General features: G+C 37.2%; 1 long non-coding RNA gene across 1 annotated transcript; it reads left to right on the top strand.

Moving 5' to 3' along the window:
* Positions 1 to 787: 787 nt before the first annotated feature.
* LOC124173016 lies at positions 788 to 5888 on the top strand. Its single transcript, XR_006868336.1, has 3 exons — positions 788 to 905; positions 2643 to 2732; positions 5805 to 5888. It is a non-coding gene; the product is annotated as an uncharacterized LOC124173016 (long non-coding RNA).
* The last annotated feature ends 16973 nt before the right edge of the window (positions 5889 to 22861 follow it).

The following is a 22861-nucleotide window of genomic DNA, read 5'->3' on the forward strand; positions in this document are numbered from 1 at the left end:
CGCGCAAGTATATTATGATTCACTATTATCGTGGAAAGTATAATGAACTTGACTTCCTTAATACGGAAATGTGACATGGTTCCTAACACCTTTGCAGCCTGAGCGGTGTAAAAACGCAAAAAAGTTTTATGACATGGTTTGGGAATTTTTTCAGAGTCGAACCAAGGTCATCAGGGACAAAACCCGCCCATGTTAGCAAGTGTATTTTAATTCACTATGATCTTAGGAAAATTTCATGAACCTTACTTCCTAAATAAGGAAATGAGACATGGTTCCTTATACCTTTGCAACTGCTGTAATAACGGATTTTTTTTCGCGTGGGCTGATATGTTTTCAGAGTTGAACCGAGGTCCTCTATGCCAAAACCGCCCTTATTTGCAAAAATACTATAATATTGAATGACCGTCGAAAGTTTTATGTACATGACTTCCCAAATAAGGATGTAAGACAGAATCTTTTCGGAGAACGAAGCAACTAAGAAAAGGATAGAGGCTGTTCCCACGCCCTGTTAAGTTGGAGTGGGGAAGGGAGCGGGAGGAAGCGAGTTTAGGGGTTGCTTGTGACCCTGAGTCATACCCAGGAGGACTGAGGTATTGTGGGGGGGACAGTGGAGGGGAGAGGATTTTGGAGGAAGGGGGTATAGGTTTGGAACCTCTATTCCTCTATGGAGGGGAGGGAGGGGAATTCCAATTCACCCGCCATCTCCTGGAATATTTTGGATACTCGTTCTCCTCGTTCTCAACAGCGTCCCGCGCACCAAAATTTTTTCATTTCCTGCTCAGCTTTTGAAGGGTCAACATACACAGAGTCGTTGTCTTCTGAGGATTCATCGCCTTCGTATCGCTGCCATCAACATTATTTAATGTCCCGATAGCAGTGCTTGTAGGAGTCTGAATCCCGCCTGAGTAAGTTCATGTAACCATTTTTATGTTACGGTTGTGTTAGAGTGAAGTTAATTTCAGAAGTCATATAATTTCATTTGGTATTTCAATGGTCATGATTCATGTGGTTTGCAGTTGTTTGTACTAATGATCGAGCCCAAGATATATATGATTGTTAAGGTGTAGTGCTTATGAGTATTTTCAATAGTGATTAATTACAAATTTGAGATTGCTTGTTTATGCGTAGAACAATTAGAAATTACGCTTGAGTGGATAAAAGGGCCATTCTGAATACTCTGAGCCATGTTCCAAACTAAGGTGGTTGTACGAAGATTTGGGTACGTGAAGATGACGTAAGTACTTCTGAAGGAAGTAGTGGACATGAGTTACGAGAGTGTTATTTTCATTTTATTTGCGTGTGCCTGAAATTATGTGTTTCCATGATTAGTGAAGATACGTATTCAGGTCATCGATAGGATGGTTTGTTAGGGGCATGACAATCTTCAGGCTCATTATTATCATGTCTTCATGGCGAGTGTTATTAACCTTCAATAGACATGAATCGATTCTCAGGCTATGTTGTATGTATTGTGATACAGACCTGTCTTATGTATAGTACCTTTTAATTTCTCCGATGTTACGTACGTATCTGGAAGAGTTAGTTATTAGTGTGAGCTATTAGTAAATGTAACATCGCACTGTACGAATACCTTATTCTAGGCGAATCTGTCAATTTTATACACCTTTATGGTATTTTAGGAAGGAATTACGGTACTTTTATAAGTTTCTATGGATAATAAGTCTCTTGATAGGCAAATTTAGTGTCCGTAGTATGCTATGAATCGGATATTATGCCTCACGATACAACGTGTTTCCTTTGTAATTCACTTTCTTGCGATTTTTCTCGTCCTAGGCGAAGTTAACATTGGAAGGTAGGATATTTTAATTTAGTTATTTAACGTGTATTATACCCTTGTGTGGTTTTGAAAGTATTGCATCTTTTTTTTAACGATTTGATAGCATCGGGATAGTGTTATGTATGTATTGCAGATTTTTGTGACGTGTGATATGTTGTTTTGATGGCAGGGTAAAAGTTTTGGTATCATAATGGGGCTTAAGGACGTCATAAAGAGGCTATGTAATTTACCACCAATCACCTATCTTTTCCTGTTGACATTTTCGTCTCTTCTAAGATAATAAGGAAATGCTTTGAATTGATTCGCTGGTATAGGGCTGTCATTGATTGTAAATTACTTGGTGGATTAGAAATAAGCTATTATATCTTGCCCACGGCGTAGATAACCCATATTAATTCATAGACCTGTAACATAGGTACGTCTAGTTTGTGACGTTATAATCCAATCCTCATGGCATTGAATTAGCACTGCAATGACTATTTATGTTCCCTGATGACATTATAGACTAGATTTTATATTAACTTTCCAATTCGTCTTACCATAGCATGTAAGTCCACTATTCATGGCGAAGATGATCATGTGAATGAAATCATTTGATGTCTAAAACGGAATAATTCATGGATGAATTGTCACAATGACGATCATTTAGTGAGTATCAGAACTAATTATTTATTCCACTTTTCTCGGATGATCCCGTGAATGATGGCATGATCATCCACCGTGTGAAGCGGCCTTAGACATAGCTATGATTAGCGTTATCATGTGATGAAGAAAGATATTGCCTTTGTGTGTGTTTTTTGATACTCCATTTTCTTAATACACGGCGACCTTTTTTCATTTTCAGGATTCTGTCGTGCCGATTGAGCTGCAGTTATCTGGCCATACCTTCCTGCCTGAAGTTAGCATTCCTGAACAGAACCGCCATAATCTCCAAGTGGGTATCACTATCAATTCCTTATGATTATGAATTTTGTGCTACAGTGTGTGGAACTTTTAATTTGCACTCATTATTGGCCCTGGTTTTTATTTAAGCAGTTAGTCTTTCATGTGTGGTGCCCATTATGTTTGGTGGGATAAATGTTAGGTAATAATAATGTTGACTCATTAATGTTTTGGTTTGTGGATGGCTTCTATTCTCTCTCTCTCATGTCTTAGTTCATTGCACTTATAATGGGAAGAATGCATCCAAAATCTAGATTATTAAAATACCACAATCGTAGTGTGGCTTTATCTTATCACAGTGGGAGGTTGGAAGTCTAATGTCTTGTTGTGAGTGTATTTTTAAGAACCATGGTGCTTGTGACAGTCAGTTGATAAGCTGTGTGGAGAATTTCTCCAATCTATATATCGGTCATTCAGAAGTATGATGGCCCAGTTGAAGCCCTAGCACAAGTGTCATGTTGATGATTTTTTTGTGTCCTTCCAGCATAGCTAGTAGTAGTAATTAGTTAGTATTTGAAAGTGGTTCAGTAAACATAGTTGGTCGTTAATTATATTATTATTGTGCAGTTATTTTAAATGATTTTTTATATAATTTTCCTTATATTGAATAGTGTCACTTATTCCTTGGGAAAAAATTGTGCACTACATTCTCAGACTTATGATCGAAGGTTTTAAACATTAAGTCTGTTATTGTTATTCATTCTATTGCATTACATTAAGGTGGCTTCACAAGGTGAATTTTAATTCGAAAAGTCATTCGAAAAATCTTGTGAATGACCATCATTCACCCTGTATTAAGTAAATTCCTGGTATTTGAATGAAATTTCAGGCGTGTTCTAATAGGGTGGTTTCCTATTGTTTTTTTTATTGCCTAAATCGAAATATTATTACTCCTGGAGTACGTATTTCACGCTTTTAGATTTTTAAACGAGGATATCTATTTTTCGCGATTAAATGAAAAGTGAAAAATCTCAAGCGCACGAAAATGCGACGCGTAAGTAGGAATGATGGGAAAAAGTCCGTGCGACGCATTTCTGGTTCCCCCTCCCACCTTGTGAAGTGACCTTGATCGAGGCTCTTGAGCGCTGATAGGATGCAGGATGCTAGAGGGTACCTGAGTACCTTGCTGGCTGGTAGCGCTTGGCTTAAAAAAGGTTTATTAATACCTTATCAAACGAAGAAAACTTTCCGACCTTAGCCAGTTTTAATAGGTGATTATTAAGACATGTTTCCCTGAGCTCTGTGCCTCATGCATGCATTGGTAACCTCAGACGATGTATAACTCCTATCCTCTCATGTAGAAACTAGGTCCCTGTGACGTCACGTGGAGTGGAATCGCATGGGTGCCAATCTGGCCTTTTTCAAATGAGGATAAAATTTGACCCTTGCCATTCGTCTAAACTGGTATTTCAAAATCCAAATAATTTGTGTATTATGAATACACTAATGGTGGGTAACGAATCGCAATCAATGCCTTTCGTTTTCTTTGATGAAGGAAACTACCCTATTTGCTTGAATGATTTCCTAGAATGATATTAGCGTGCGGCGTCCATCTTGCCATTGGCATTCACCTAGCAATTTTAAGATCATGTATAAAAATTTTTGAAGTATAGTAACTCATGCTAATGCTCAAATAATTACTATTAACGTTGAAAGTAAGTGAATTCACTAACATCAATTCTCTAAATAGGGTTATTTTGAAAAAAAAAACATTCTGGATGTTTAAAGTTAAAAAATATTCTTTTTCGTCTCGTTTGCTTATATATTTTTAAAAAATTTACAATAACTAAACGATATTTAATGATTTGAATGCTTAACTTTGGGCTGAGAGTCCCAATTAACCCCTTCCACTTCGATTAATTTTCTGAAAATTGTGATTCTATCCTCTATTTATTTTTCCTGTGGTTCTTCTTCAAATGGTAGGTAAAGAAGTAATATTTTGAAATTTGTAATCAGCTAAAAACTTAGAAATAAAATGTGATTATTAAACATGGAGAACATAGCTGTCGCTACTCGAATAAGATAATTTTAATCCTTCCAATTCATTGTTTCATGAAATATTAATTATATGAATGATAAGTATTATGATGATAATTATATGAAATAAATATGAATCTGAATGTTTTAACATTTGTTAAGCTTTCGACACAATTATATTGTTCCTATTTATTTGTGTCTTTGTTATAAAAAATTAATTCCATTGTTCACTAGGAAGATTCATTGCATGTATTTTATCATCTGTTGTACTAACTGTGGTTGAATATGCAGCAAAACATTGCTATTGTGACCCTACGAATTGCAACATTATCAAAAGTCCTGATGCTTTAGGTATCTCTGCATTGTTACGTCATCTCTGTACTTACGCTAACACAATTCAACATTATCCACCATTGCTACTAGGCAGCCAAAAGAGACGTGGTGGATAGTGTATCACACCCAAATAAGGAATAGCATGGAAATTCGTGGGAAGTTGGGAGATATTTGCAAGTGATAAACCAATGAATAACTTTGAATCAGTTGATTTTAGTGTTATCCTAAATTATTTAGCTGGATATAACATAAGAACAATTAACTTATTTTACTCATAACCCAAATACACCCATGCATCATAAAGTGCAAGAGATGCGTTCGTTGGGGTCTTTGAGCTATATGAATTCACGTTATATGAGAGCGTTTTAACATTGGGAAGATAGGGATGCATTACTGGTAGCATAGGTGTTGACATCGAATTTCCTCTAATCCATATACCATATTACCCGTTGCCTGTGGTGTTACCCATTTTTGATTATGGTGGAATCGCTGAGATGAAATTCGTTACTTAATTATCCAAACGTTTTTGCTTTGAATTTTTACTGCAATGACTATTTGTCTGCCCTGATGACATTGCTGTCTAGATTTCATCTTAACTTTCCAATTTGTCTCACCATAGGATGATAGTATATTACACAGTTGTAGCTGTATATGTATACTGTTTTTGTACAAAGAGGAAAGGTACTGCCAATGCGTTTGTTTTGTGACACTCTGTTGTATGTATTTATACACGGTTGCTTTCTTTCCTTTTCAGGATTCTGTCGTGGTAATTGAGCTGTGGTTATCTAGCCATCTCATTCTGCTTTTACTAAGCTTCCCTGGACTAAACCTCCACAATCTCCAAGTGAGTATCATTATCAATTTATTATGAATATGGTTTTTGTGTTTCAGTGTATGGCAATGGTTAATTGTACTTATTGTTTTTTATTTGAAGATTAAGTCTTAGCTTCGTGTTTGCTTTAATTTTTGGCAATGGAAATGCGTGAGTGTATTGATGTTGACTGATGAATGTTTTGGTTTGAGAATGATTTCCGTTCTCTCTCTTTGCCAAGTTCATTGAATTAATAATGGAAAAAAATCCACCGTACTTTGTTTGAATGTCATAATTACGTATATTATAGTTTTTCTTTACCATAGAGAGTGGTTTGAAGTCTATTGCGTAGTTGCGAATTGTTCACAATGATAATGGGGCTTGTGACAGGCAGTTGAGTAGCTGACAAGGATACTCGTCGTAAGTGATGTCAAGAAAGAAGATGAAACCTATTTTATTTGAAAGTAGACTATTAGATAGGAATACTGTTAAAGGGTTAGTTCAAGGGTTTTGTCCATATATGCCTGGGTTTGAGAGAAAAAAGCATTTAAAAAATGAAAAATATGGTTACGTTGAATTTGAATGGAAAATTTTGCTTTCAAGGTCGATTTGGCCAAGTGGTAGTGATTGTTTTTTTGTTTTGAAAGACCAGAGTTTGAGACTCTGAGGCAGTAATGTTTTTCTAGTCTGCCACTTTCTCCATTTTTTGTAATGTCTCATAATCATATGTTTTACATTTTTTTTAATAAATTAACATTCATGTTACTTGTTAACCCTTGCTTCGAATTGCTCACCCCGTTGCCAAGATTCTTCCAAGCGGGAGTGATAACATTGTGCAGGTGGCATTAAAGTATAGGGAACTCATTTCCAAAGCAAATATCTTAAACATACATACTGTCTGAGAAAAGTTTCACTGGTTCCTCCTTAGGGAAGATTTTTGTCCATCTACCTAATTGATCAAGTTAGAGCATTCCAAGTGCTAAACGTTGCTATTGCTCTTCTTACATTTGTTTCTGTCCAGTAGTCTATTAAATTTGGAATTGTTTGGAAATGCCCTTTTAACTTTATCTATGTTGCTTAATAACTTTTGCGCCATGTATTTTGTTGCCAAGAACCTATTCAAGCAGATTCGATGAACGGTAGATATTGACTTCGAAGTTTAAGGGCTAAGATTTTGTGTGTAATAAGATTTTGGAAAGGAAGAAAGAAATGTTGTTCTCAACGCTTGAATAGTTGAAGAGCTAGACGAATTGAAGTTCTTTTAACTCGTAATAGCCTGGACAGGAGGTTGGAGTTCTGTCTTTATGCTTTGTTGGAATTTTTAGTCTCCAAAAAGCTATTTTCGGCTACCCTGCCAACCATTAATCCTCATTCCAACTAATAGTCGAGGTATGCTTTCCTCCCTCAAACTTACTCTTCTCTCTTTCTGAGTCCTTCTTTCCACATAGCTAGGTTCCAAGAGCTTTCAAACAAACTGTGTAATCTAGGGAATGAATTGTCGATGCATGTGAACATTCAATTATATGTAATATGCTACTTGGCCTACTTCATGGCCCGCACTGGTTGAGGTCTATGCCCATTTGATGGTCCTGTTTTTGTTTTTTATTGTCAGCTCCTCCCTTCCCTTTTCTTTTTCCATGGCCTCTTCAGACTCCCACTTTCCTCCACTTCCTTTGCTTTTTCCTGCAGCAATATTATTCGGTTTTCTCTTCCTTTCATCAGACCTTATGCCCACGAGAAATTGTTGTCGCTTAAAAGATCATCAATTGGAGGAAATACCTCCATAATATAATGCATCAAAGTGTAATATTGAATAATACTGAAAAAGGCTCTGCCTTTTACAATTTTTCATTTTCTATTTATTATTTAACCTCTTCACAGGAATTTGAATGATGATTTTCATAAAAAGAAGCCCACAAAATTGAAAAGCTTCATTTCATAAAACTGCTACCTCAGCATTCGTACTTGTATTTCTTTCTTTAGGGAAAAGCATCTCTGTTACGTTCCTCCAGTTTTTAAAAATAATTCTATTCTCTGCTAACTTTGCAGCCTACCATGCATATCATTGAATGCTGGTGAGGACAATAGATGATGCACGATTGAATGGATTTTTATTCCATCCTCACGTGTGGAAATCTCTCATATCTGTTGAAGGAGGAGGATGGAGCTCTGGATTCATGCAATAAACTACCTTTCTTGCATGTATAAATATGAATCGTACGGTTGACATACAGATGTGCACTTTGGTGTTATAATTTTTGTGCTGCAGATCGGATCTCCTTCCTCGTTGATAAATAGGTCATCATAAATTGTACATTATGTTTGTCCCCCAGGAATCAATATGCAATAAAAATGTATTTTTGTAACTATGGCTTGAGTTATCCAGATTTGTAATACACAACAGAAACATTTAAAATTTCACTCCAGTTTCCTCACTCACTCAGGGACTAAAATCACCTTCATTTGGTGGCATGGGCAATAAAAGCTTTAGGAAGCAGTTTTCCTGAGGCTGTAATAGCGTACTGCGCGCACATGAGTGTATTACTTTCGTCACGCTCCCATAAACTTATTGTGCCTACAATGGGAGATACTATGGTTTTGCTAGTTACTCATTTTCTACTGATTAATGTTGGATTGTATTATATCTTTGTCTGCATTTACTCACCGCTGAAACCTATCTTGCATAATTGAGTTTCATTGCAAGGGCCTGTATTTATGATATACCGAACGTGTTCTTGTGATTTTTTTAAGCCAGAGGGAATATTATATATTTGTCCTTTTGTGTGAAACTTATCTCATCATTTCTTGGGCTCGGTCACTGCATGTGTATTTAGTTTAAATTTTGCAATCGGCAGAAACATGCCACAATCATCTCTTAAAGTCTTAGAATGGTCATGATTCACGTGATATTCAATTGTATGCATTAATGGATATCAAGGTGTATGATTGTTACAAGTGTTAAGGTTTTATTGAATGTGCAGTTGTGCTTATCCTAGCATTAACTGTCCATCCAAAACTCAGAATCTGTGTAAGAGTTAAGGGACTTGAAATGAGTAGTACATTTATTTAAAATGAGATTCTTAGAATATCTGGGTACATGGCCACAATAAAATACGAGGCTGCTTCTCACAAGCTCACAGGCCTATCCTTTAGCAGGAGTACGAGTGAAGCTTTGGTTGGGGAGGGGAATTCCAATAGTACCGCCATCTCGTGGAATATTCTGGAAACTCGTTGTGACTCCTTTTGGGGTCATTCCACGGCAAATCAACCAATATTTTGACCAAATGACACCCACCGACTCGGATTTTCATGAAACTTACCATGGTCATACATTTTGGTATGATTAGAAATTGTGTGCAATTTTAGCCTCCAATTGTCATTTGTTAATGAAATATGAGCAATTGAAATTTGGGCGTGACCCCTAAAGTGCCGCAACGTGCAATGCATGGTGATTTTTATTTTCATCCATAACTCCATTCCTGTGAGATGAAAAGTCATGATTTTTTTTTCTAATGCTAAGTGGTCCATAATGATCCCACCATTGTCATTAGATATTCACTGCATGAAGTAATTCAGCTGCAAAAAAATAAAGTTTACAAAAAAATCTCCCTTGCACTATTTTTCATTATCAGCATCCACAGGGAAAGGCCATGCGAGTACAGACTCCTGGTTTAGTTTAAAGTAATCACTAATGTATGAACAAAGATCCAGATGAAAAAAAATCGTGAGTCCGGCGTTCCTTTCAGTAAAAAAAAATACTCGTTCATGTTCACGGGAAAAAAATGGCTCATTTTCAAGGCACCTAGAAATTACACAATTTAGAGGAGATATAAGCTCAATGATTAAACAACTATCATGATTATACAATATTGGATCATGCATTATCTCACTATATTGTATGCTACTGGTTCTTAGAGTAGGAAACACAAAGGCAATCATGTGAATGTACTCCCCCACTTACTGCTAATTTCGTGCTATCAGAACTATTCGAGCAGAGGGAATTTTAATAAAAAAACTGCATGATCCATTGTACTCTATTACATTCTACATACCTTTTAATCTGTGTCCAAAGACCAAATACATTTCATATCCCGATGTATTTACATCACAGGAATGTACATTATCTAATGTCAAAGGGAACTGTCATCAAATCATTGGAATTGAGAAATTTCTCAGGTACTTCATCCTAATGCTTATTTTCAATGTTTCATTTAGTCATTCTATATCGTTGGAAATTTAAGCAAAAAGAGTAAAATTAAATTAACGACCTTACCAATTGATTTGAAAGTGAGCCTTCTCTTTTTAACTGGCTGTCCACATTCTAAGATGTCTCTTTGTTTTTCACAAAGTCTAAATATTTTTTTCTAATGTTGTCCACTTCCTCCCTCAAGAAGTAGTATCACCTCCTAGAGCTTGTGGTTGCATGAGAATTAAGCACACACAATAGGTGCCCTTGTGGCACACGACAAACATCATATCTCTCTGGCCAAGAGAATGAAGGTGAGGGCCCTTTAGGTGTCATGAATTTAACTGAAATATCACCATCTTCATGGTTAAAAGCTTTCATTGCTCCAATGTACCACGGCTTGCTATAAATACACACTGCATATGAACCAACAGCCAAATTATCTGGGAAATCCACTGTTTCAGAACAAAAATCAAATATAATGCTGTACTCATCATCCAGGCCAGTGAACTTTGCAGCGACTTTTATATCTGATAAAGGCACAAAATGATGGAAATTTCTTGTTCCTGGAATTGTTTTTTCCTTGGTGGATCTTTCAAGAAGTTAACTACGTGACCAAGCCACATCCCTAAACTTAATGTAATGGATTTTGATGTTTTTCATATTATCTCTACAGAATTCATGCATCCGGGTGCTGTTTGTTATTTGCTGTGCCATTCGTTTAATGGTACCACCTATACCATCACAAGAGGACTCTCCATGGCTTGTGGAAAAATAGACTGGGTTGCATTCATTCCATAGTCATTATAATAATGGCACAAATTTATAAAAGATTTGCAGTTTTTATATTGCTCAGCACATCCATCTGTGAAGTAGGTACTGAACCTCTTGGATCATAGGCGAAGTTCTCTTAAAAAATTTTACCAGGTGACGTTGCACTTCCATAACCAAGGCCACATTACAGTTAAGGTCATCAGATATGAAACCATGAGATGAGGTAGTGAGTGCACCATCTTCCTTCAGGTAAATCAAGCAAGGGTGTATGATGCATGATAGATTGGTCCATTCATATTTTTGAACTTCATCCTGTATTAAAAATGAAAATTTTTCACTAAATTCCATTACGATAACTGCCTTTTCATTACTGAGGGTTTCTTTTCTTATTTTAAAAAAACGAGGATTGTTCTTAGGTGACGTAGTAATGTGGTATCAGTTTATTCATTTTGAGGCATAGAATGTCCAATAGTTCATCAATGGATGATATATACAACTGAAGTTGTGTTCTATCAGTGGAAACCCACTGCCTATATTTCACTGTATCAGAAGGGTCATATTCACAAAATTTAGAAATGATGATATCCTTTAGCCTGGAAGGATCTGGACAGTAAAAACATTTTCTGAGCATACAATCTGCATTGTTTTTGTCACAGATGATGATAGCGATCAACTTCTCATGCTTCCTTCAATTGCAAGGCATTAATTAGCAGTTTCACATTTTGCTGTATGACACAAACACAAACTGAATGAATCCTAGAAGCACCAGCCATCACACACCATTTTGGCTGAAGTGAACAAAATCTGGAGAACCCAATTTTTTCTTGTGGATATTGCTCTTTGAAGAGCACCTAAAGTTTCTTGAGGTTATATAAAATCAACCTCTTCTCCATATACCTACTCATTCTTACTCACACTGACTTTATCTTTGACTCCAGGAATCTGTCTAGGATTCTTGTCAAGCTAGTAAAAATTTTTCTCCAGCTCTTTGTGGAGTTTAAACGTGGTTTCCCAGCACATGGTGATGGCATACGAGGAATTCCCTTCTCATCAAGTAACTTTTTTGACTGTCTCACAGTGAGGTCTGAAACAGGAAATTCACTTATAATCCTTTTCCTAGACCAAGATAAAGGGGCCAGGGTCAGCATTTGAATTTTACCCTGCCAACTAACTGTTGGCAATTAGTCTTAATTTTAGTCAGCAGGCCATCCAAGTTGGCTGCCTTTCGCTTGATGAGTTGACTGTCACTCCCATCTTCATTGCTACTTATATTTTCCAGGGATGGATTCACTAATTTCAATGCACCAGACACTTTAAAAACAAGGCAATGCTTAGCCTGTGTTATCTTTCCTTTACCATGTGAGTGTCTACTGTGAGAAGACAAAGAATGTAATTTCAAAGGAGAGCAGTCTAAAGCCTCCAAGCTGCAGTTGGCTTCTTCTTATTTTCTATCACTTTCCAACACAGTCTTAACTGATGTAAGTTCTCTCTCGCTTTCCTCACTGCCATTGGAAACAACTTCACTTTTACAAATTTTGGAAATCCTCTTGTCACACCTACAGCAAAATTTTTCTCCAGGCTTCATCAGGATGCCCGCGGCTCTCATAGACTTAGACTTATTTTAGAGGTATGGTCCTCACAGGACCTTTATGTATGGCAAAGGGGTACAGCGTTTAAGCTGATAACACTCGCATTTCTTTAAGTAGCAAAGAAGACGATGAGAGCACACAAGTCAATATAATCTGAGGTTTCAGGAGAGATGGAGTGGAAACGTGACATAATGAAGGAGCAATTTCCTCAACTTTAAATTTATTGTTACTACCGGTTTAGCTTTACAGCATCATCAGTTACCTGATAGGTAGCTGATGCATGATCCAATATTGTTCAATCATGAGTATTAGCTTATATCTCTTCCAAATTGTGTAATTTCTAGGTGCCTTGAAAAAGAGCCATTTTTTTCCCGTGAACATGAACGAGTATTTTTTTTTACTGAAAGGAACGCCGGACTCACGATTTTTTTTCATCTGGATCTTTGCTCATACATTAGTGATTACTTTAAACTAAACCAGGAGTCTGTACTCGCATGGCCTTTCCCTGTGGATGCTGATAATGAAAAATAGTGCAAGGGAGATTTTTTTGTAAACTTTATTTTTTTGCAGCTGAATTACTTCATGCAGTGAATATCTAATGACAATGGTGGGATCATTATGGACCACTTAGCATTAGAAAAAAAAATCATGACTTTTCATCTCACAGGAATGGAGTTATGGATGAAAATAAAAATCACCATGCATTGCACGTTGCGGCACTTTAGGGGTCACGCCCAAATTTCAATTGCTCATATTTCATTAACAAATGACAGTTGGAGGCTAAAATTGCACTCAATTTCTAATCATACCAAAATGTATGACCATGGTAAGTTTCATGAAAATCCGAGTCGGTGGGTGTCATGGCCTGGTTGATTTGAAATGGAATGACCCTTTGATCTACTGATCTGGGGTGCGTTCCGGGAAATTTTGGATTGATTGTTGTGGTTGACGTGTACAGTAGCATATGTGCTTTATTGATTTGTTGATTGGATAAAAGTTTTATTATGAAGTTTTTGTCTTAAGTAGGCTATCTGATGCACCATCAGTCATTATCATTTTCTGCACGTGCATTTTTGTCTTCTTGGATAACATGGAAATGTTTAAAATTTTAGCATTGAGGTAGGGCTGTAAGTTAACAGGTTTCTGTCTAGATTTGTGCTTAAGTATTATGGGTTGCCCTCGATTTAATACAAAACCAATTCTAGATCATATCAGACTCACTAAGGGCAAATTCATTGCTTTGTAATTCGGACGTTATTGCTTTGAATCAGTGCTGCAGGGGCTATTAGCATGCCGAGATGAAATTGTTCTCTACGGTTTATTTCAACGTTTCAATTTGTCTAACTGTAGCACGACATCCTATTAAGGCTTTTTACATGATACATTAACACGTACGAGTTAATGTCTGTTTGCATGCAGTTATGGTCGATTTCGACTTATGGCCCGGCCATACGATTAGTGTAATAGCCCTGCAGGGCTAAGGGTAATAATGGTTACAGTGAATAAAGATGTGTAGGCAATAGTTATTACATATTAAGTTTCCTTTTTCATTGTTGAAGTCAATAACATAGAAAGAATTCAATAGGGTAGTTTCCTTCATCAAAGAAAACGAAAGGCATTGATTGCGATTCGTTACCCACCATTAGTGTATTCATAATACACAAATTATTTGGTTTTTGAAATACCGGTTTAGACGAATGGCAAGGGTCAAATTTTATCCTCATTTGAAAAAGGCCAGATTGGCGCCCATGCGATTCCACTCCGCATGACGTCACAGGGACCTAGTTTCTACACGAGAGGATAAGAGTTATGCATCGTCTGAGGTTACCAATGCAAGCATGAGGCACAGAGCTCAGGGAAACATGTCTTAATAATCACCTATTAAAACTGGCTAATGTCGGAAAGTTTTCTTCGTTTGATAAGGTATTAATAAACCTTTTTTAAGCCAAGCGCTACCGTTCAGGAAGGTACTCAGCTATCCGCTAGCATCCTGCGACGTATCAGAGCTAAGCCTCGCCTCAAGGTCACCTCACCGGGCGGGAGGGGGAACCAGTAATACGACGTACGGAGATATTTCCCGACATTCATACTTAAGCGTCTCGTTTTCGCGCGCTTGAAAATTTTCACTTTTCATTTAATCACGAAAAATAGATGTTGTCATTTAAAAATCTAAAAGCGCAAAATACGTACTCCAGGAGTAATAATCTTTCGATTAAGGCAATAAAAAAATAATAGGAAACCACCCTATTGTTTGTAAATGGAAAAGGAAAGACTATAATTTTACACCCTTCATTTGCACAAATTTGGTTCCTGTTTGTGACCTTTCTGGACTATGTCATAATTACAATCAATTAGGAGTTATCGAGTAAACAAAATTTTACTTAGTTTGTCAATATTTGATCTTTTAAAGGTATCAATATTTTCTTAAATATTTTGTAAAATTACTTAGAAATAGAAAATTTTAGTATCATTGAAGTCAAAGATCGGTATCTATCATACTTAATGAGCAAGAGCACATGGTATAATTCTATTAATGGTGGATTACACAGGTCAACAGTGGCTTTGGTGCCAGCGCTTTTAAAGCTGATTTAAAGTATAATTGGGGTGCTGAATCCAAATATGATATTAGTTTTTTCCTATCAGCTCTAGTTTTAAAGAAAGAGATATGTTGTTACTTACGTAAAAAAATGTTCAGTATGATGATATGGGATAATTACATAAATGATAAAACCCACAAAATATGAAGACTTGATTAATTTATAGGAATGTTATAACCCCTACAATAACAATAGTTTTACACTACGATTGAATACAAATAGTAACATTTTTTACTGAAATAAATCACTTTAAAGAAAAAAAAAGACGTAAAAACGTCACTCAACACTTCAGAAACTTCTTTTGTGCAATTTTCTAGCGTGCACTTTGTTAATACAGTCTTGTTTTAAGCACCAGTAGTAATCTGCCATCATATCATTATCCCATCTTCCTTGGTAGCGATCTTCCATTGTTTTGATTTCCTGGTGAAATCTTTCACCTTGTTTTTCACTTGTGTCGCCTAAATTTTCAGGAAAACAGTCTTAAGTGACTGTGTAGGTAATGAACTTTTATGCTCATATTACATCCAAGTGATTAAAAGTTAGTGAGCATATTGTTTACCAGCTCAAGATAATTCTCTCGTTTGTGATTTCCCAGAATTTTTTTATTTTAAATGAAAGCCAACTGTTTTTTTTCAATCCCATTCATTGACTTGACAAAAGCAGGATCCTTTGTAAGTTGTCTGATTTGTGGCCCATCAAAAATACCAGCTTTAAGTTTTTCTATACTTATCTGTGGCATTTTTATTCTTATCTAGCCGAAGCATGGTCCATACTTGTCAAGAGCCTTTACAAATTGCTTCATTAGGCCTAGTTTAACATGAAGGGGCGGTAAGGTGATTTTCCTACGTTCAACTAAAGACTCTGCAATAATGTTTTTACCCAACAATTAAGTTTTCTCTCTTTGACCACTCCTTCTTAATCCAGTGGTTTGTCTGTCCCTGCTAGCACAGAGGCACAAGAAACAAGGATATTTTTTGTTGCTAAATTGCTGCCCAAGAAGAAAGTTCACCATTTTTAATTCTACATGAATCACCTAGCGATGTCCCTGACATTTTATCTTCTGTAAGACCAACACTATTGTATCATATTATTCTTTAATTTCTGTTGAATGGGCGATTGGTATTGAGCCAAACTTGTTAACATTGTGAAGAACACATTTAAACTACGCTTAGAGCTATCAATGAACAAACGCCAATCACTAGCTTCATATTGCGGTAGTCCCATTCCTTTCAGAAGACCTGTAACGTCTAAACAAAATGTAAGATTGTCTTCTTGAGTGAAAAAGGGTAGCAGATTCTTTTCCCTTGTGCTATAAAAATTAATTTTTGTACCTTGTTCCATTAAATTCTTTTCATGCATCCTTGAAGCTAGTAGTTCAGATGCTTCCTTCGATAAGTTTAATTCTCTAACAAGGTCACTTAGTTCATCTTGATTAAATAGTGGAGGATTTGCTGATACTACCTCGTAGTCACTGTCACTGTCGTCAATAGAATCAGGAATATGTTCACATAGCTCATATCCTCACATACATCTGGTAATGTCTGAAATATTAGGATCGGGATTTCTTCTGAATTGGGTACCGGGCGTCTAGCTGAAGGCAAGTGTGGACATTTCCACTTGTGGCGATTGTTTCGATTAATTCCCGAAACATTTACCAAAAATAACAAAAATAACAGTCATCAATATGGTTTGTAGGTTCTCTCCAAACCATTGTCACACCAAACTTTAAACGTTTCCTTTTTTCTGTAGTCCACTACCGCTGATGTTCTGTACATGTTTTACACACAACATGTGGTTCCCACTTTTTACCTTGGTCACCAAGCTGAACACCAAAATATCCCAGGTATGCACGTTTCACAATGTCTGTAATGTTTTTCCTATTTTATTTTGAAGTATATTCCCCACAAATTTAACAAAACTCATCACAATGATTTACACAGCTTCTTCGAATTGAGCTCATTTTTAGAGGTTGCTTTACAAAAACTTTGAGAATTTGAACATTTGTTTTCGGAAATCCCCTCACTCATTACTTACTCCCGGCTCTTCATTTTCAAAGACACGCTCTCTTTTTACCCTATCCCCCCTTTTTTACTCTTCTCCACTTTTCTGTGATTCTTTCCACATGTCGTTATTCTACAGCTATGACTAGGGTCCTTTTCCACCGTGGGTTTCCCACTTCCCTTAGTTGTATCTTTTCCCTCTGTCTCCACTTGTACCTACGCCAGTCTCCCCTTCTTCTAACACGCCAAATCCTCCCCAACCCCTCTCTCAAAGGTAAAAAGGTGATTTTCCAAGTAAATACTGCAGAGTGGTTATGAATTAGTTTATAGATTGATTTAAATTTGAAAAATATTTTCTGAAATATATCAAATATTTAAAAGAATCTAATCATAAAATGCACCGTATCTAAAAAAGTAGAGCTGTTACATAAAAACGGATATCATATTTGGATTCAGCACCACACATATTGTTAACATCAGCTCAAAAATTCCTGGCACCAAAAAAAAAATTTTTTTTGTTGGCCTGTGTTATTGGTGTTGGGTAATCCTGTTCTTTAAATACTGCAATGTAAGTCCTATGTTGCAAGTCTTACTATCGAGGTATGAAATTTAACATTCTTCATTACTTTTTGAGGTCACTGATTTTATTTTTGTGGAAGGATGCTTGTTCCGAGTCTTTTGATGTCCGTCAGCAATTTTAAGATACATATTTTTTGTACTTTTGTAGTTTCGTTTGAAAATGCTAAAGTGAGTATATTGCAGTTTTGTTGTGAAATCGATGTGACCTTATGCATGCACAGACAACTGTTTGTTTCATACACTAGAATACCCCAGGATATTTGACCCATTACAGTTTATTATCAGCTATTCCATCGTGTTTTTAGTTATACTATATGCAATTTTAGGGAGTTTTTGACTATGTATATTAATTTTTATTATGAACTATTGTATAGATATTGTATTTGAAGGGCATCATGGTTTGAGTGCTATATACAGTGGAACCCCGATTTATCGTTCCCGCATTCATCGTTTTCCCGCATTCATCGTTCGCCGCTCCTGGTCCCAAATTAAGTTCCATAAAGACATTTCCCGCATCTATCGTTCCCCGAAGTATCGTTTTCCCGCATTGATCGTTTGAAGATCGCGGTCCCGTCGAATAATTTTCCCGCATTCATCGTTTGATAAAAATGAGACGAAGTGTTTACAACGTATTATTTATGGCTAATAACAACAGACATAGTTTGAATCTTCCCCAGGAGATTGAAATGCGACAGGGAGAAGCAGAGTGCTGTGGGATAGTTACATTAGCGCATTTCCCAAGATCTGGTATCCCCCTCCATTCAGCACGCCTCCCCCGGTTGAAGCTTTCTTCTTCTCCGAAATAAAAAGAGGTCCCAGCTCGAGCAGGGATCGATCGTATTACGACGACCTTAACTTCGAAAGAAAATATCAAGTTACTTGAGAACGAAAGAAACGTTTTCCATGCCTCCCCCTTTCTCAACCGCTTACTTTCTTTTTTAGCTGACTCGCTTCAAAGATCCCCACCTCTGAAGGTCAACTGCTGCATGAATCACCGATTAGCCCAAAAGGTGTGTAAAAATTTATTTCGGCAATTGGTATTATACTTTAACTAGATTGAGATATTAGTGGTGTGCACGTAATTCAAAAAAGAATGATACCAAACACGACGTATTTCTAACGTTATTTAACCATTTTAAGCAAGGAAATAGTTGGAATCATACGATGGTGATTTCTGGCGAATATCGATATCCTCGCAGCTGATAGTGAGCTTCACGGCAGTTGATGCGGATTTTTTTCGAAAACAGGGCGTCTGGTTACAATTTACGAGTTATGCTACAAGTCTCACTTGTCTGAGGTGCTAAAGAAGTGATATCTTCTCAGGATATTTTGTTTCTCCCTATTAGCAATCTGAATTCATATGCTCATCTAGAGCTACGCTACTTATTGGTAGAAATGAGTGGGTAAGTTGCCTTCTCTACAGGATAGAAAATTTCATTGCGCAGTCATATGGTCATGCTTCACCCTCTGCAGTAAGCTCTGCCTACGCCGTACGCGATAGCATTAGTGCCGAACTTCACCTCGTACGAGTGGTTCCGTACTTTCCGGGGTGGATTGACTTAAAACTAGCGAGTGTTTTCTGTGTGGGTTCAATGGAGTCCTGTTTCATTTTCATTAGTTTTATCCTTATTCGTCTTTGGACCATGGCCCTTCCGAAGACACAAGTGAGAACTTTAAAAGATGGACTGAAAATATTTGATGATGAAGAAAAGAATCCGGGCTAGAAATACGTGAATATTGCAGAACGCCTCGGTATGTCCGGTAGCACATGATGGCAGGGGTGGGGGTAGAGCGAGATCCCTGGTGAAAACAAGAAGTGGGATGAAGCCGAGGATCAGGTGGGCGTGCCGCTGACGATTAATGCCACATTGCCTCAATCATATTAAAAATTTAATTGCTAGAAAGGAACATTTCAAATAATAAACTATTTTTGGCCTTCTTGATCCATCTCATAACCAATCACTGCGACGGCAAAATCAGTTGTTTGAGGCCTAACACGCACATTTCTCTTGTAAATACGTGTACTTGAAATGGCATTTGATGGATAAGAATTTTCGAAGACCTTTCGAATCGGATATTTTCGAATCCAAATGCATTTTCAAATTCCTGCCATTAAACAAAGTCATTATTCAAGTTTATTGTGGGTACAAACAATCAATGGAATGCTTCTTAGATTTTCATACACATTTTAATATTTTTATAAATTAAAAATTATTTTATGAGTTTTCAAGTTGTTTTTTTAAAACATCTTTACATGCTCAGGACCTAAACTGTTATGCTTGCGTTTGGAAATGAAAATAGGAAAAATCGTAGGATGAACCACTGACCAGTGGCATAGCAAGAGGAACCCCCAAAATATAAAAACACAATTACTTTCTTTCATAAAAGGAAACAAAATATTTAAAAATTATGAATTTACAAAAATGAAAAGAAATGAATCTTTGAAAAATGAAGTTTTTTCTATTATGAAGGGCGTTAAAATTAGTTTGAAACCCTCTCCTTTGTACCCTGTTGTTTATAAATTTTCCCCCTGGTTTTGGATCCCCCCTTAACAAAATTCCTGGCTACCCCCCTGCCATCGACTGAATTCCAATTTTCCTCACACGCGTTTCCCCCGAATTTTACTTTCTCATCGCATACAGACTTGTGTTTCATCCGAAAATGCTTCAGTATGGTCAGGTGGATTTAGCACATCCTCGCAATAATTTACGCCACAGTGCACGCACACGTCATACATTGGTTCTCCTTATCTCAATGGAAATGTTTATACACAATGAAAGACATTTTTATCGGTGTATCATTAAATTGAATTGCAACTGCGCAAGAAGCAACACAATTACCATTATTAAAAACGGCATTATCGTCACGTGCGACGAGGTGCTCAACCACTCAGCATGAGGAAGAAGTGGGCAGCAGAAGCTGGTAAAGGAGAGGTGGAGGGGAAGGAAGTGGCGTAGCCAGGAATTTCAATCGGGGGGGGGGGGGGGATCTAAAACCAGGGGGGTAAATTTTTGAAAAAACTGAGCACTACATAATGGACTTTAAACTAATTTTAAAACTTTTTTTAATCGAAAAACTTAATTTGTTAAAGAAAAATTTTGTAAATTCCTGATATTTCAATATTTTGTTTTCTTTTGTGAAGGACAGTAACTGTGTTTTTATATTTTGGAGGTGGGGTCCGGACCCTCCCCATGGGGAACGCCACTGGGAAGGAGCGCGTAAAGGAGAGGTGGAGAGGAAGGAGCACGCTCCCTCCGTATTTCAAAAAACAAGGCTACAAATGAGGGAGTCGGACGAAGAAGTCAGACCTTGCTTCAGTTACGTTGTTGCCTTCAAAGCGAAGCCGGGCGCGCTACGTGATATATGTAGTTGGCGTTTCTAATCCGTCTCTAATTGTTTGAGGGATTAATGCTGCGCTTGTTTCTTTGAAAATTATGCTGTTTGGACAATGTTGCATATCAGTAAAGTGTAATTGAAGAATTGTAGATCGAAAACTGAGTGACAATCAATTACAGCTGAAAAAAAAAACAGAAATATCGTTAGGAATGCGTCTCGTTTGGTCTAATTCTTTTTTTAAATCTCGTGCATATCATCTAATTGTCGAAGCTATCAAGATATCTTCGGGCCCGGAAAGTCAATCTCCTAGCATTAATCGTCTCGAAACGGAGAATTGAAGCAGGTAGGCCAAAAAAGGTCAGTTGGTGAGACGAGGTAGGTATGAAACACGCTTCCATTGTTTTCGTGTGATTTGATATTTTCCTTAGAAGACAATGATTTTTGGTCTGTGTGATTTCGGAGGCGAAAAAATACAACAGAGACACGGGCTGATGGACGGCCGAGGTGGTTTTCTGAAATCTGCGACGTAGTTACTTTTGACGTGGTTATTATCCTACGGCGCTGAAATTCCTCGACCGATTATTGTTCAACCTCTTGGGAAGAGTCACACAATGTGCCAGTCGTATTTTGCCTTTTTTATTTTCTGGCTGAAAATCCTGGCCACGGCTGACATTCTACTCGCAACCTCAGCGAGAGCTTTCAAACAAAACGGTTCATGAGTAGGACAAGAATCGCATGCGACGGCGCATTGGAAGAGAGAATCGGAAATCTTTCCACTCTTATGGGGTGTTGCATTCACTGAAGCTATTATTTAAAATTTCGGATCCAGATCCGATGTCTTCTGCGCCTTCGTTTCCGATGAAGGGCAATATCCGAGGGTATTTGGATCCGAGGTATCCGATCCAAACAGGAACACGGAACGGAAGGGACGGGACGAGGGAAAAACACCCCAACGCTATAGAAGCGAAGGAGGCCCTGCTATAATTAGCGAAACCAAGCGTGAGCTATTAATGTTCTACCAATCCTACTGTCTGTAAAAAAAAGCAAGATACTCGAGTTTGAGGAGCTCTAGCGTCTAAACGAAGCAATCGATTTCAATGCAATAAAAAGCATACGAAAGAGAATTTAGTTCTACGTTATATCATGTACTTTAAAAATTCTTCGGCTCAATAGTATTTCCTGTACTTAATTTTTTCTCGAAAAAGTACCCGTTTTTTGCGCGTAAAATCAAGGTGCCCAACTTTGAGCGCTTGGCATTCCCGTAGTTTTCGTTCCTATAACTTTCAATTTTGATATAAAGAAGCCACATCTATTACTAGCAGTTTGCCGAAAACAAATTGTTTATACTACAAAAATTAACGGAGTTGTTGTAAACAACGCAAACCTCTGCTAACTTCGAGACAAGTGAGTCAATTGAAAATTGATTGGTACTGTTGTCTTCCGTAGAATGTTAGTAATGCAAGCACATATGAAATGTATATTAAATATCAATAATAACGTCAATATCACTTATTATTTATCTAGATGTTTCTATGCGCATGCCGGCAGCTCCGTCGTGGGAGGGGGAGGCGAAAAGAGGCGCGTGGTTGCCACCGACTCAGCAGAGGGCGCACTTCCTTTCAATGACCGACTCGCACAATGAAAGTATCGTTGTTGCACCCTTCAGGTAAACTTAATGTCAGGTTGGGCTAAGCTTTCATCAAGATGCTTTTCTACGACGTAAATTCTAAGCCATAATAGCGTAAATTTTATCGGATGGTAAAAATTCATAATCCTTCTGTTTAGCCGCGACTCTTTTCACTGATATCAAGCTGATATTAAGACAATCAGACACTGTTTGATACACAGGATATCTTTTGTCCATACTTTTTTTCTGCTTCGCAGCGAAAAAAGCAAATTGCACTCAATACCATTTGGACTTCCGTCTCCGAAAAACCCG

Source organism: Ischnura elegans (genome assembly GCF_921293095.1).
Source record: "Ischnura elegans chromosome 13 unlocalized genomic scaffold, ioIscEleg1.1 SUPER_13_unloc_4, whole genome shotgun sequence".
NCBI classification, from domain to species: domain Eukaryota; kingdom Metazoa; phylum Arthropoda; class Insecta; order Odonata; family Coenagrionidae; genus Ischnura; species Ischnura elegans.